Raw genomic sequence first — 15,989 nt, 5'->3', positions numbered from 1 at the left:
GTTGTGTGCGCTGGTTCCTTTTTGGCCAACACAAAAAGCCCATATTCGTATTAACAATGCTCAAGCATTTTATTGTGTTGTATAACTTTTTATTTTGTGATTTATTTTGTTGCTTCAAGTTTGCTAACAGCAGTCAAACAAACAAAAACTAAAAACAAAAAAAAACAAAATAGCGACAAACAATCGCATTTAACTATGCTGCTTTGCTCTGGTTATAAAATTACTGACTAACTTACTAAATAAAATGTGCATGTCGGCGGTATGCATTCATACATACGAGTACATACATACATACATACATAGTTGTAGCTTTATACTGATGTCTATTTTTTAAGTAAGTAGTTCATAGTCGAGAAAATGTGGTTTTATTTGTTTTACTTACTTTTTTTCTTTAAAATTTTATTCTTTAACTACTTTTCTCATTTGTGTTTTTGTCATTTTATATTTTTTGTTATTTTATATGTAGGTCAGTGTCGATTGTCATGGAATAAAGTAAATGACTTAAGAAGAGGAAGAGCAAATATATGCTTGGCAAAACATGCTGATGAATGCAAAAGTCTTTTTTGCTAAATTTTCTTTTTTCCATGCTTGTTCTAAAGAATTTTCCAACTTTTGCTTATGACTTTAATTTGTAGGCGAGGCTCTCGCTGTATGACTTACGCATTGTGAAGAATACTCATCGCAGTAACTCGAATCTGCTGTTAGTCATCGCTTTTCAGAAATAGTCATTTCGGTTCCTATGTTTAGAGATATTTTTCTAGGTATAAATTAGCGGATCGGCAGAAATGTATTTCAAAAGTTAAACGCCATATTAAAAATTTCAACTTCATTACTTATAGCGGTTTTTACAGTTTTGAAGTTCATTCATTTCGCGGTTATTGACATATTGACTTATTCGGCATTGACACATTCGGTGATTGACATATCGCCAGAAGTTATGTTATATTCATTTAATGATAGGATAGTCTAGCTGTCTCTATGCCAGGCAAATATAGTTCGAGCCTTAGACAAAATTATGAGAGGTATTGAATGAATAGGCTGTCAGTGCTGATAGCAAAGGAAAGGCAAGCTTGGGAATCCAATGCGGTGACGTGTTCCAGCCACCTTCTTGATATCCACGATTTGTTTTTTCATTATTCGGCAGATGAGAACTGTTCTTACATTCATTGAGCAACTTAAAATTATGGGAGTGAAAACCATCTATATACTTCCACGTTTTCACATATCCCGGATTTAAACATTCATACAAGAACTGCCTAATAGTTTGATACAAAAAACGATATGGCAATGTCAATAATAGGTTTTGTTAAAATATTTAAAATTGTGCTCGGTAGTTAATACAATTGATTCAGAAAGTGATTTTATGAATGTTGAAGAACACAATCATTTAACTATGGACTATGAAATATTATCAGTTTAAAAAAGTTATGACAGTAATAGGCCGGAGAATTACTAATGCACTGTTGTTATGAAGAAAACCAAACAATAAAAAGTACTTTTCTCGATTTTGACGTATTTTAAGTGAAAATACAAAACATTCAGATTTTTATTGAACATGTATCTACCATTTATTAAGAATGACAAAGCTAATGAAGCTGGAAGTAGGCCAAACTAGATACATACAAGTATTAAAAAGTTGTCAAATACTAAAAGCCAAATCAGTTAACTTTTTCAATTTGTGTTCGCAAAATTTTGCGCTACCAAATATGCCATTATAGTATGAACATAACGTAGACACAATAAAAATAAAATTGCATTATTTATGTCCACTAAATTTTGAAGTTGAAGCTATAATGCGGCTCAACGCATAAGTGAATTAGTAAATACGAATGCATATGTATATGACACAATTAGAAATGCATACGGGTATACGCAGTATGTAGATACAAATGTATGTATGTATACACATAAATGCAGAGGCGCTTTGAAGCTACACAGGTATACCACCTCTAGCTACACTTATTTATATAGAAAGAGGCTTGCTGGAGCGCCCTGACACTGCCGAACCTAAGCTGCTTGAAAAGTGGGGACTTAAATATTTCATAAATAATCCCATAGTAAAACTTACAGACTCAATGTTACCGAAGCTGACCTTTATAAAAAGCCCTTCAAGGTAATAATACCTGGGGATAACTGTAAAACGATACTCGCCATGTTCAACGAGGGAACTAAATTTTGGTATGCTGATGGTTCCAAACATGGGGACGGAAACACAGGGACTATGGACCTAAATTTCAGAAAAGCGTCTACATGGGCATATACTGCAATATATTACAGGCGGAAATTTTTGCAATTGAAGTCTGTGTACACGAATGTCTTCAAAGGAAGTAGAAAATTGCAAAAAGGTACCGTAGGAGCCAACAAAGGAGTAACCTCGTGAAGAGTTCAGGGCCGTGAGGTTTTCGATGGCAACGAAAGAGTTGACACTCTAGCGAAATGCGGTGGCCAACGGAGCCCGGTCGGCAACCAGGCTTTCTTTGTTTCTTCCAGAGAATACACAGCAGAGTTCCCTCAATGGATGAACTTCCAAGATCACAAAAAAAAAAACAAAAGGAAGTCCTTCTCTTGGAATCTCTGAGCGGCTGCAAAGTCTTAGCAGAGAAGGTTTAAGAAATCTCACGGGATACCTGATAGAATACTTTAGACAGAGGTATCATCTACAGAAAATGAGACTCTCTGAGGAGACGAACTGCAGGTTTTGTGGGCTAGAGTAGAAAATCTCGGAGCATATATTATGCGATTGCCAGTGTATAACTCGACTTATACATCTTGGAGAGCGACTATCATCTCCATCCAGAATTTGGAAAATGACACCCCGCAAAGTGCTTAATTTTGTTTAATAGCCTAACTAGATAAGGATTAGCACAATAGATCTAGGTTGCAGCGCTATATACCTTAATAATAATAATAACTTCATCCTTTGGATCGTTATAGTTCTCGGTGACCAAACTGTTGGTGGAGAAGATGTCTTAATGCCTTGTAGTGGTAGTGGGATGGAGTCAAAAACAGTGTCGTAGACCTTTGACGAGTTTAGCGTTATTATATTGAGCAGTTATCTCGCAGCGGGTGGTTTTGGTTAAGACCGTTGATTGCTGTGCCTTGTTGAGGTATTCTACACTTGAAGGACCCAAGTGGTTTAGCATCAACACGCAACAGAACCAGTGGCCTAAGGAATTTTGTTTTCCCGATAGCCACTTGTACCGCATTGTTGGACAAAGTAAGAGGTGCATTAGCTTTTGCGATGTTGTGAAGCCTCCTAATCTCTCGATGTTTTACGTTATGTGTGACCAAAGGATGCAGTATGAACTGTCATTTAAACGATAAACTTCGAGCCCCTAGTAAAAATTTAAATTAACATACCTGTCCTATTGTATGTATATGGGATAGCATAATATACTCCTGTGACATACTCTTAAATTTTTAAACAAAAAATTGCATTAAAAGCTTGTATTTTAATTCAATTAAGCGACTTTCAACCTGCTATTAAATAAAAAACGAAAATGAGCACAAATATGCAAATCGAGCGCAAAATGAGCTGCATCACAAAAAAATCTCTCATGCGAGACAATTAAAAAAAATGTAACATTTTTGTTTGTATGTGCATAAAATCATAATAAAAAACTATGCATATTCAATTATCTCTGATAAATTTTAAAATCTGTTGTGCATAAGAAAAAGAGCGTAAATTGAGTTAAGCTTTATGCAAAAGACACCAAGTTGATTTAGCACAAAATTATTTTGCGCACCGCTTTATATTGCGAGGGAATTTCAACTTTCGGCATCAAAAAATTTAGATCACAAAATTTTTAACTTTACAGATTATTTTCTATGAAATTATAAAGTCAGACTCAAGCAGTTTTTACTTTTTAGCATTGAAATTAAATATGCAATGCCTCTAATTGAGCAACTTTAATCGATCGACTGAGTGGTTGATCAAATTAAAAATTCGAATAAGACATTCAGTCGCTGTCTACATATTTACGCATTGTTATAGCCTATTTAAATAAAAAATATACATATTTTCGAGCGCATTTGCAACAAAATGTGTATGTATTTATGAAGTTACTTATAGAATTAATCGAATTAATAGCAATAACCTTTTTTGCAATATCTTATTTAGTCGACCATATCAAAGAAGCTATTCAAGCTTAACAGAATAACTACTGGTCATTTGCAGTGTTGTAAATCTCAGTTGTGTAAAATTAATTATTAAATTAATGTGCATATGGATTGTGTTGTTGTCAGCATGCTTCAATGAAGAGCAAAAAAAATCGCAAATTGAACTTTAAATCTCGCAAGCAGTGATTACACACACACACGTACATACATAATAGACATTCCCAGCAGGAAACGGGGTTAGTTTATAGCCAACTTTTAACTACCCAGCAGTCAACTATTTGCTACTTAAATATTTCTTTCGGCCGTAGCTAACTACTTTTGGACATAATATATCAATAAAGATTTTTCGTTTTTAATTTTTTACATTTTTGTGTATTTACTTTATTTAACATTACATATTAGCTTATTTGTTTACATGCCCTTTTGTAGGTGGTCCCTTTTTTAATTCCATCAGACGTAACATCAAATGATAATATAAAGTTTCGATATTTATTTTATTTGTCGAAATCCAGCAAAAAAGCTAACTATAAGTCAGTTACTTTTGATCAATTCATATTTTTTGTGGAGGGTCATACATACATATAAGTACATATAAAATTCAGATTGCTTTTTCGAGGACTGATTTCGACTTTGAAGCTCCGATGTTAACATCTATTTGATAGTAGAGATGCCGCTTTTAGATTAATTAAACCGAAGATCGATTAATCGAGGCCTCCTGATTAGATATTTTGTCAATTTTTTAGTTCCGATTTGATCCGTGAATTGATTCAAAAAATTGGATCCACATTGAACTACGGTTTTCCCCAGAAAATCAATACAATTTTAAAGATATTTGAATGTAAGGTTGGTACAAAAAGAAAATAACTTGAGAGAGAAAAGACTAAAAAATTCAATAGCATGATGCCTACGATTACAGGGCTGCTCAGGGAAGCCTCTTAAAAATAACTCTATTTAAAATTATGGCTAATACTACAAAAAAAACTAAAAAAATTGGAATTCCAAAATTTATGCAAGCTTTCGTACTCCTTCAATTACTCTTTTTATATTTTTTTCTAAAACGTTTAATTGAGAAGTGAAATATAAAGTCAGCGAAAAAAATCTAAAAAACAGTTCGCATTCATAACATTTTTTCTCATTTGTGATAAACAAAAAAAAAAAAAACAACCAAGGCAACCAAGTCTTCTAACTTCGCTAAATTCAAAACTATCGCAAAGCACACAATTGAATTTTTAATGAAAATTAGAAAATGCCAACTTGAAAAGGGTTAAAAATTATTCATCATTTGACATTATAGTCGGTGTTCAAAAGAGAGAAATGTAAAAATCACTTCTACCTTGTTTAATATGCCGTTTTCTTAAATAGGTATAACGTTAAGTTTTCTTAGAGCATTGTGTTTGTTTCCACATGGCATTTTTAAAATGGCATAAATTGTTTCTCATTTCATTGCCTGATGGAAATTCGGTTCAAGATAACAATCTGCTACTGGAAAAATGCTAATCATTACAACTAGCCAAGCTATCCGGGATTATGTTTAAAACAGCCTTGATATCGCCTGAGTATGGAGAATTTTTTGAGGGAAAACGTGTACTTAAAATTAGCTCGTAGACAATAATTTTGTATCTAAGTCTTGTTACTAGTCAATTTAAAATAAAACAGTTTACGGAAGCACGCGTAGATGGAGGGAAATTTTAAAGAAAAACTGATATGCAACCGACCAACTAATTAACAAAGAGTGAGAACATTGCTTTCCGTGTAATAGATAATTAAATTTGTTTTTTAATTACTGATTTTACAAAACAACTTACTTATGTATATGTATGTAAACATTACAATAGTATTACATTAAGTTGAATTGCATTTTGTTGAAGTTGTTAACTACCTCAGACATCGGCGTAGCCAGAATGAAATCTAAATGTTTGATTCACGACAAACAGTGCTGCCGCGACATCATAAAAAGAAGTATCGTAAAAAAAAAAACAAAAAATTGATCTTTTTTTTTTAAGTATCAAAGTATCAAGTTACAAAAAACTAAAAAAAATGCTAATTGGTTTCAAACCTTTGCTTTTTATTATTGTCAATAACCAAAATTTATGTAATGCACATTCATACACATACATATGTATGTACATGAAGAAAAATATCTTATAGTTCATTTCCACCAAGTCTTAACTGCAGTTTATGTTTATTGGAACAAGGAGATTACAACTCGAAGGGGGTAATTCCTCCTATTAATTACAAGTAAACGAAAGGAGAAGAGCAAAAACTAAGAAATAAACATTGTCGCTCACACTTCACACTTCACATTCTTGGAACTTATCTGAGCTCTTAACTGCAGCTAAATCTCTGGTGGAAATATGTTATTAGATATAGTGTAGAGAGAAACTTGAATTCAAATATATGTACTTAAAACTATTAACTGTCGATCATTTACGTTGATTATAAAATTATTTGATATTTTGCACCTTAAACTCGTTGGAGATTATGTCAAAAAGATGAAACTACCGTCAGTGTCGACTTTATTTTGATCTTGAATACGCCCCGTTATGTTATCAACAGTTTGTAATCAAAGTATGTATATTTCTCTTTTATATTGGATCAATTTTAAAATTGTAGCCGCAGAGCTCTGTATGGCAAAGTAAATTTAGAATTAATGCAGTCAGCTCAGTATATATAATTTGTTTAAAGCAATTTTTTAAGCTTATTTGACCCCAAACGTTTAATATTTTCGATTAAATTTTAAAAGCTGCCATTGCCTACTCATGTATATGTTTTTTCTTTGCACTGTATCAAAATTTGTACTACGCGGAAAATTTAAGTATCTGGCGAAATGAGCGAGAAAATAAATTATCTTTCAAAAAGTTGCACAAATGCAAAAAGTTGTAGTAAATGGGTCAAAACGGCAACACTGACGACAAATATACAGGCATGCGATAGCTTCCCCATAAAAAAAAAACTAAAATATCTTTCTTGCGTATAACTGTTATATGTATGTAAAATAAACCAAAGAATGTTTAAGTAAATAAATCTGTGCTTAAATATTAATAATGGATGGTACTAGTATCATATAGAGTTGATTGACTTACTTTGGCCACTTTCACTTTAGGCGCAGTAAAATAATTAGAATCAGTCTTCGAAGTACTCGTAAATCTGAAAAATAGCAGAGAAAAATAATTTAATAGTTATATGCTTTTCATTGACCCTTATGTACATATGTGCAATGTACTAAAATAAGCCTAAATGTACTTACTTTCAAATCTAATATAACTTTTACTGGCATAATCTGAACTTTTCTTTACCTAAAGGCCATTCCTCTTGCATACATTTAAAAATTCAATGTCACTCTATGGCATATACTTATGTATTTATTATGCAATCTAGTAAAGAAAACAAAAAAAAACAAGCGCTTGAACTAAAAATTATACAAACAAAATTAAAACAATTTTTAGCAAACTACTTAAAAAATTAAAGTCAGCAGACCATGTATAGAAAACGAAAACCAAAAAGATTACTTTTCGTTGATAGCGCAGCTTTATCTGCATTGAATTATGCAAATTTAAACCCTAAATTTAGTTAATGCATATTTAGTATATTTAATCAAAAAATGAACATCTGCTTTGGGCTCCAACCTTGAACAGTAGCCAGTTGAGAATTAACAATTCCGAAGCGGCTAAGAAAAACAGGTCAAACATTCAAATCTCGATTCATACATATGTACATATCTGTGATCATAAGCAATAACCGCCTAAGTCGAAAAAACTGAATTCGAGAAAAAAATGTTTTAATGCTAACGTTATGGGGAAACCAAAATATGTTCGTCTATAACTTTTAAAATAGCCTAGCTGGCGAGATGGGGATTTCACATACACATGGAATAGTAGTTGCAGAATACGATAGCATATATAACTCCATTCGTTCTTAAGTCGACTTAGGCGGCTATTGCTTATGACCATAGATACAATGAAGAGCAAAACTGGAACAATAAAACAGAAAATTAAATTTGTGGTAATGTACTTTTTCAATTTATTTTATGGTAATTTAAATTTGCATTTCGCCTTACCGATGTTTAACTTAACGTTTGAATTTTAAGATTTGCATGTGAAAACTCAGTAAAAAGCACGATATTCAAATTGGTTACCGCCAATCTATTAAAAGTCAAGCAGATGGTACAATTTCCTTAAGTGACATTTCAATTGCAGTGGTACCAATAGCAATATTTTTACAGAGATGCATGGAAAGTATATTAGGGGAATTCACGATTCTATTAATGTAATTTTGGGAACAACTAAAGAATAGGGCCCGTTGAGCTAAAAAAAAGAAAAAGTGAGCCGGCGGACCATGATTTTAATGGAATACATTTTTTTTGTGCAAATTCATAGGAGCGGTGCTAGGGAGGGTAAACGTGGAATTTTCAATATTTTCAAAAGCTTATATTTTTTAAAGTTTTAAACTAATTTTCAAAGTATGGATATGGTCGGAAAGGTAATTAAAAGTTTGATTTAATATTAATATAAACATTATTTTATTAAAAATTCGTTTTTCTCAAAAAAAATAATACTTAATTAACTATATTAAAAGATATGCACAAGATAAGAAAAGCACAAAAACACCTTTAAATATATAATTTATAATAACAAAATCTTTGGTAATATCACTAAATATTAAAATATGTTATTAAAAGAAAAAAAGTTCTGCAGGAAGAAATTATCGCGCTATTTTTTCAACATTTTAATTTTATATTAAAATATCAAAACAGTTGTTTTATTTCGCTGTTGGCAGTTGTCCTTAAACCCAACCATATAAAATTATTTATTAAATTAAAGGTATTTTAATGCGTTTTCTAGTAAGTATATCGTTTAGTATACATACATATGTATTTAATTACGTATTATTTTAAATAAAAACATACGTATTTTATTTACAGACAGATTTATTGACAGATATTGTATTGAAAATTATGTCAAACTGCAAAGAACTTTAGCGTCGACTCAATTTGTACTACAAATATACTCCATTAAAACCACTTAAATGATTTTTTTCTGTAAACAAATCTATTTACCTAAAGAAACCAAAAATCAGCTGTTTTTGTTCACACATCGTGAATAACCTTACTGCGTCGATGCATAAGTTTGGTAGTACATACTGATAAATTTGGTTGTATGCGAGGCATAATCAGCCTTAAGTTTTGTAAAGTTGTGTTACCTTTAAGAAGTTGTGCGAAGTTATGCGAAGTATGCATAATCGGACCTTTAGTCTTTATTAAAACGTGGGGTCTGTCACAAAGGGATATACTCTGGATCTACAACCCGATGATCGGACCCATTATCAGTTATGCATCAGTGGTATGGTGGTATGCTTGAAAAACTGCAAAGGATAGTCGCACCGTGTTATATGGTAGCTTTCTCTACAACATCTGGCGCTGCTCTTGACTCGGGAGTATAATGAGACATCGGACCATTTGGCCAGACAAGGCTCCAACCAGGTATTCCTCTGTCCGCAACAAGTTTAAGCACTCCAGCTTTAGAAAGTAAAGGGGTTGAATATTTTGCACAGCAATAACTTGGAGGCTTCGGCAGGATGCAGGTGGGCATAAACATAGCATCTCTAGCAGGCACCAAAAATAACCATTAAACATCCAGATCTTTATATTCAGATCATTGCAAAATCGTTACTTTTCGATCAAGAGTGATGGTTAAATTTGGATGTTTTTTTTTTGACAAATTTAGTTTCATTTTGGATTTACATATACTTTTTTCGATAATTTTTAACCATTATAATGGAGATTGCGTTTTAATGACGGATTTAAATTTTTTTATGATTTAAAAAATTAAAACTGGAAAATAACGGTTGTATTATGTTAGAAAATATAACATTTTAAAATAACGATAAACCATTTATCGAGACATAAAAATCTAAAAACAACGATTATTCTTGATCGAACAAATAAAAATCTTAAATAACGTTTAAATTTTATCGGAAAACTATAAATCCAATTTTAACGGTTAAATTATGATTTTTGTTACAAGGTCCATAACCGTTACGGTCGCTCATATCTGCACAACCCTATGAGAATTGTAAGCAAATTTTTTGAAATAACTGCATGGTATAAGTATTTAATAGGTTCCCGCATATGTTCAAAAAGGCTCTTCTTATCTAATAAGTTAAGCTTTATTATTATTGTACGTCCAATCGGATTTCGCAAAATTCAACCAACAAGTTTTACTCAAATTGTTAGAGCATAAACAAATGTTTCGAAAACGCCAACCGGCACAAAAATTGCTTAATATTTACTTGCCCAGCTATATGCAAATGAAATCGAAAATCCTGTTTAACTAGTTGACTTAAATATATTAACATTTTTCATTACTTTGCTTCAAGACTGTGAAAAGGCTGTATATCTTCGATGAATTAATGAGAGATATGTAAGTATATGTATGTATATGAACATGAGTGCTTATGTACATTATTTAACAGTTATTGAGAAATAAATTTGATTTATTGTATATTTGCAATATTTGAGACAATCGGCGATGAATAAAATTAAGCAGAGATAATTAAAAAAAAAACTTTTTATAAATTAAAATAATCGTTGCTTAACTAAAAAATCTTTCCAACTTGGGTATATCGCTACACTGAATAATACAGTTTCCTTTTTAACTATGGATTTTGAATTGACTTTTGCTACCTCAACAATTTGTTGTCATTTTGCGTTTGACTTCACCAATTTTAGTTAGCGAATTAGCGATAAAATTCCAACGACCGCATTCCGAGCGTACTCGCGTAGCAAATTCTACTACAAAATACTTTCAGTGGACATTTGACAGCATTGAGGCCACCGCGAAGTCATTTCAACCTACTCCCACTTAATGCGCCTCCTTCTCACTCCAACTATTTCTCTTCCGCACTCCATGCCAGTGCTTCTCATGTAGATACATATATTTTGGCATACTCCTGCGCTTTTAAAATTTCATTTGCATTAGTATGGTCTCCACATACACGTTTGGATTAGTTGATGGCAAATGACCAAGTAGCCCAGCGATCAAGTGGACAACTCTTGTAATACGCAAATCCCATAGAATTAGAGTCAACATAGAAAAGAGCTACTATGCGTTAGCATGACAAGTAAAAATATATGAAAGTCAGTATACAAACGGCAACTTAAATGCATTTGATTGAATGACAATAACTAATGTTAAGCACAGTTCAGTCGGGTGCAGCAGTTCAGGCAGTCAGCCAGAGAAAAGAAGTATTTAGGTGCAAATCTGCATACATTAACAGATACGTACATACATAAGTAAGTATGTAGGTGAGTAAGCCAATTGGGAGCAGCTGCAGTTGACCAAAGGCAATGCAACAATAACTACACAGTTATATTTGTAATTTTCTATATGTCTGTTAGTTAGAGTAATACACTCATATTAGGGTGGAGAGAAAGAAATCAATTTTTCGATTGCGAGATCCTAAAAGTGCGGAGGAGTTGCGTTACATGATCACATTAAATCGTGTTAAATCGTTTTCCGGTCGGGTAGGATCGCCGAAAATAGTCTCTCTCCAATTATGGTTCTTTCATACTTTTTGTAAAAGATTTTTCTACAAAGATTTATGGCTCTCTATTCAAGTTTCAAGTTGATAAAAAAATGCGTTAATCTTTGCATTTTTTTTTTGGAGAAGTGCCACGCAGTTTTTCCAAGCAAAACATGTTTGAAAATTTTTTTGATAGTAGTGGCACTGTAGGGAAAATCTCATGTTTGGAAATGACACAAAAAAACCCTGAAAAACTACATATCGTCGCCCGTATGCCAGAAACATGAATGTGTAAAAATGAAAATTTTGGGAAATCAGCTTTGAAAGTTTTTTACGATACTTAACTCTTGAAATTGTAAAATATGTGTTTTCCGTGTACGCATGGTATTCTAGGGTATAACATAGAAAATCCAAAGCTTAATCAAGTCAACTTAATAACTCAAAACTGATAAATTTGCACATTCATCCTTCTAGTATGAGGGTGACGATTTGTAAACGACTTAAGTCGTAGATCCTTCTTCTTATTTGATAATAAGAGCCTAGTAGCTCTGCTGTGTAGGTTGCGTTGCACCCTACTTTTTGCGTAAACTTCAACTTATTCGTTCAAGTCCCGGTACCAAGAAAAGGTACCTGCAATGCGAGCTCAATTAAACAATCGATAGGGTCTTTCAGTTGTTGAATCTCCACACCCTTGAAAATTAGCTGGGAGAGTGCAGCGAGCCTATGTTGTGAAGATAATTACTTGAGTATTTTCGGGGTTTACTCCGAGTCGCCTACCCAGTCTACCCAGATTCTAAACGTGACCAGAATGTCCATCAGCATAAGCAGTGATGTGGCAACCACCTCTCCCTAAGAACAGCAGCAAGGAGTTCACTGCCAAGTTCCAGAGAAAAGGGGAAAAAACCCTTCCCTGAGGAATGCCTCTACAGGCTTTTCTGCTTAGTGTGGTGTTGCAGATATTTTCCGCTTGACAAGTACATTCTCAATCAGAGCAGCAATGTTAGGGTCAACACTAAAATCTTCTAACCACCCGTTGTTGAATACGCCTTCTATATCTACAGAAGGAACCAAAGCATACTCCTTGTCTGATAAATTATTTTCCACAAACCCGAAACCCGTCGGTATACTGCGCTGGGGAGGAGAGTCTACCATTTGGTATCATACCCCGTAAATATTCATTCACTTCCTCCTTAGAATTTTGCAACTTGATAATATGAAAATGCAAGTGAGTTGAGCATCCATTTTACAATTCTCGTATGTGATTTTAATTTTGTATTCCCTGCAGCTTACTTTTAAACAAATGTTCCTGTAAAACTTTTTCCATATTAACATACGAATGTATCATTATTAACCTATTTACGCTATGTGTACAAAATATTACAACTGCTTTGCTAACAGACAATAGAATAAATGCAAGCCGCGCTAAACTCACAGATTAGTCTCGGGCGAATTGTGTAGGGCTGTGGAGAAGTTAAGCTTTGCAATGTAGAGTTTACATAAATATATATATAAATAATTATATGTATACATATATATACATCTGTATGTACAGTTTATATAATAAATGTAGAGCGTTTTATTGGCATACTATATGAATACAAGCGTATGTATTTATGTTTAAATAATTCTATTGAATCTTTATGTCGAGGGCTTATATTCAAAACAACCTATCTGCAGTTTATACGAAAAATCCTTTCTGATGTTGGAATCCATCTCGGACTTAACTGTCATCACTGGTTGCAATTTTAATTTTGAAATTGAATAGTTAAGTCTAAAGTGGATTTTTATATAGGAATCTCATATTGTGAAAACTGCAGATAGGTCGTATTGAATATAAGCCCTCGATATAAATACATACATATATATACACTTCGTAAGAAAAATATTAAGATAACAGATGAAAGCTGTTTAAAAAATACTTGATGAGAACGTAACATTGCTGTCATCAATTTTAATCGAGCAATACATTTTTAACTCTTCTATAAACTTATTTCTCAAAGGTACTTTTGTGTTACCAACGATATCTCTTTTAATCTGTTACCAAATTCAATGATTGAGAAGTCGCCTACGCACGTGTGAAAAATAGTCAGTGTTTTAAAAGAGCTAAAACCACTGTATCCGATCAATCAAGCTTCATATCTTCCATAATAGATCATAAAATTTTATGTGTGAAGCAGCATTGTTTTGATTGTTTTTTCGATTACCATACATTACATTTTCCCACCGGGTACTTACATACATATGTACTTATACTACAATTTCAAAATTTATGTTATTGTCGCATCTAACTAATAAAAATTGTTGCATGCATACAAAAATTTCACTTACTTAAATGAACACTTGCACACACCTACAAGGTACACGTTTACTACACTGCATCACAAATTTTAGTTTGGTTTTTGTTCTCCAGACGCCACTATCCAAGTATAGAATTGCTAGGTGATTTCGAAAATCGAGTTGATTTTTTTTTTTCTATGGATAGGTTTTTGAGATATTTGCAATTTACGCGTTACTACACCTGGTACGTGGCGTATGAGTAACTTCCTTTCCTGCTAGCCTTTGCGTATTGCGTATCCATCGATTTTCTTCAGTAGTAACTTCATTTTTTTTTTGTAACAGAACTGGCTTTAGCGTGGATGCAAAAATTTGGCACAGAACCTGTTATTTTTTTAATCTTTCTTCTGTTCAAGTTTGTTTTTTTTTTCATTTTTTCATTAAAAAATAAAAAAAAACTGCAGTGATTAATTAATTTGTCAGAAACTAAAGGTCTTATCGGAAAGTATTGTATAGTGTATTTTATTAGCTTTCATTTACCGTTTTCCATATTAATATTTTTAAATTGGTTCGTAAGATATACGCGATTAAGTGGAACCAATTTTGGTTTTAAGCTGAATAACGGTAAATTGAAAATATCTCGAAAACTTATCCACAGAATAAAAAATTAACTAGATTTTCGGAATCGGCGAGCAATTCTATATAGAAATTGGATAGTGGCATCCATTGAACATTTTTGCTGTAAACCAGTGCTATTAGCCTACATACCCGGTTCCAGAGTTTAATAAAAAGTTACTTATGTCCATATGTATGTATGGGCACTGTAGACGTGAGCGCATACGTACTTTAGTGAATATTAAATAATATTTTTTTCGCGCAAATTAACATCTTAATTGTGCACTTATCATCATCAGCATCATCAACCTCGCTGCGGCAGAAACTTTGCCATGAAACCATTTGCACTGCGTGATCTGACCGCAGGGCGTTAACTTATTCATACGCATCAGATATTAACCCACTAAGTCGTACATACATACATACATACATACATATGTATATACATATTTGTTAAGTGTAAGCATACGTGTATTAGCATGTGTACTATATATACGTGAACGTATACATATATTTGTGATTGAGCTTTGCCACTTCGGTTTTTATTGCGTTCAAATTGGGGCCTTTGTGGCGTAAATTGTTTTCCGGCTAATAATAAAAACTGTTGGCATGAGTGTTGCTTTGTTTGAATTGCCTGACTGTAAAATGACAATTAAAGTTAAATTGAAGTGCAAAAATTTTAATTTCATACCTTTTTTTGAAGTTACAAAAAAGTTCTTACTAATTTTATAATATATGAATATTATTTTAAGTTTCGCTGGGCATTCGGTTTTGTCGGGAAGAAAGGAAAAGGACTATTTTCATTATGGGCTCGCTAAAATATTGCAGAAGAATGAAAGTATTGTGCGAGTTGTGTACACAAGTCCATGTTTCCAAGCTATGGACTCCGAAAATCCAGTTTAACGTTCTCTGCTACTAGAATTACAGTATTCAAAAAGACTGACTACCATGCAAAAAACCGTAAGTTTTTCGTAATTTGACAGCATAGGTCATGCCAGAAGGGTACAAATTGAAAATTATGTCAATTGTAGGTGCATACATATGTACATACATACATAAATATGTATGTATATTACAAAAAAAAAAATACCTGCTGGAAATTCTCTATGGAATACCCTTATTTAGCATATACCTGGGTAATTTTTAGTGCGTTCAGTTACTCGACATTTTTCTAAAGCCGGGTTATTCGAGAGATGACAATTTGAAAAAAACCATCGGCTCCCAATTTTAGAATTAAGTCCAATCGCGATTTTTTCATATTTTCTATATGTCTTTTTAGTCAGACATGATAACCGATATTGCTAGAAAGTTGTTAACAATAAGCATACATAGCTTTTATTTAGAAAACTGCAAAGCAGGATAAGATTTGAAATATTTTAGCTTTAAAATAAAGTTAGGTAAATTAAAATTTTGATCTTCATCTTCATCTTCATCTTCATCTTCATCTTCATCTTCATCTT

At 32.7% G+C, this 15,989-nt stretch overlaps 1 protein-coding gene across 1 annotated transcript in view; it reads right to left on the bottom strand.

Moving 5' to 3' along the window:
• Window positions 1-7,269, bottom strand: part of LOC118747298 (tetraspanin-18) — an 86,460-nt gene extending 79,191 nt beyond the window's left edge. Inside the window, exon 1 of the mRNA XM_036481303.1 lies at window positions 7,203-7,269. The gene's annotated coding sequence lies outside the window, so the exon portion shown is untranslated. The remainder of the gene's footprint in view (window positions 1-7,202) is intronic.
• Window positions 7,270-15,989: the final 8,720 nt, after the last annotated feature.

The sequence above is a fragment of the Rhagoletis pomonella genome, unplaced genomic scaffold, assembly GCF_013731165.1.
Source record: "Rhagoletis pomonella isolate Grant_MI unplaced genomic scaffold, Rhpom_1.0 Rhpom_scaffold_00011, whole genome shotgun sequence".
NCBI classification, from domain to species: domain Eukaryota; kingdom Metazoa; phylum Arthropoda; class Insecta; order Diptera; family Tephritidae; genus Rhagoletis; species Rhagoletis pomonella.
This window is presented reverse-complemented; position numbering and strand designations above follow the sequence as displayed.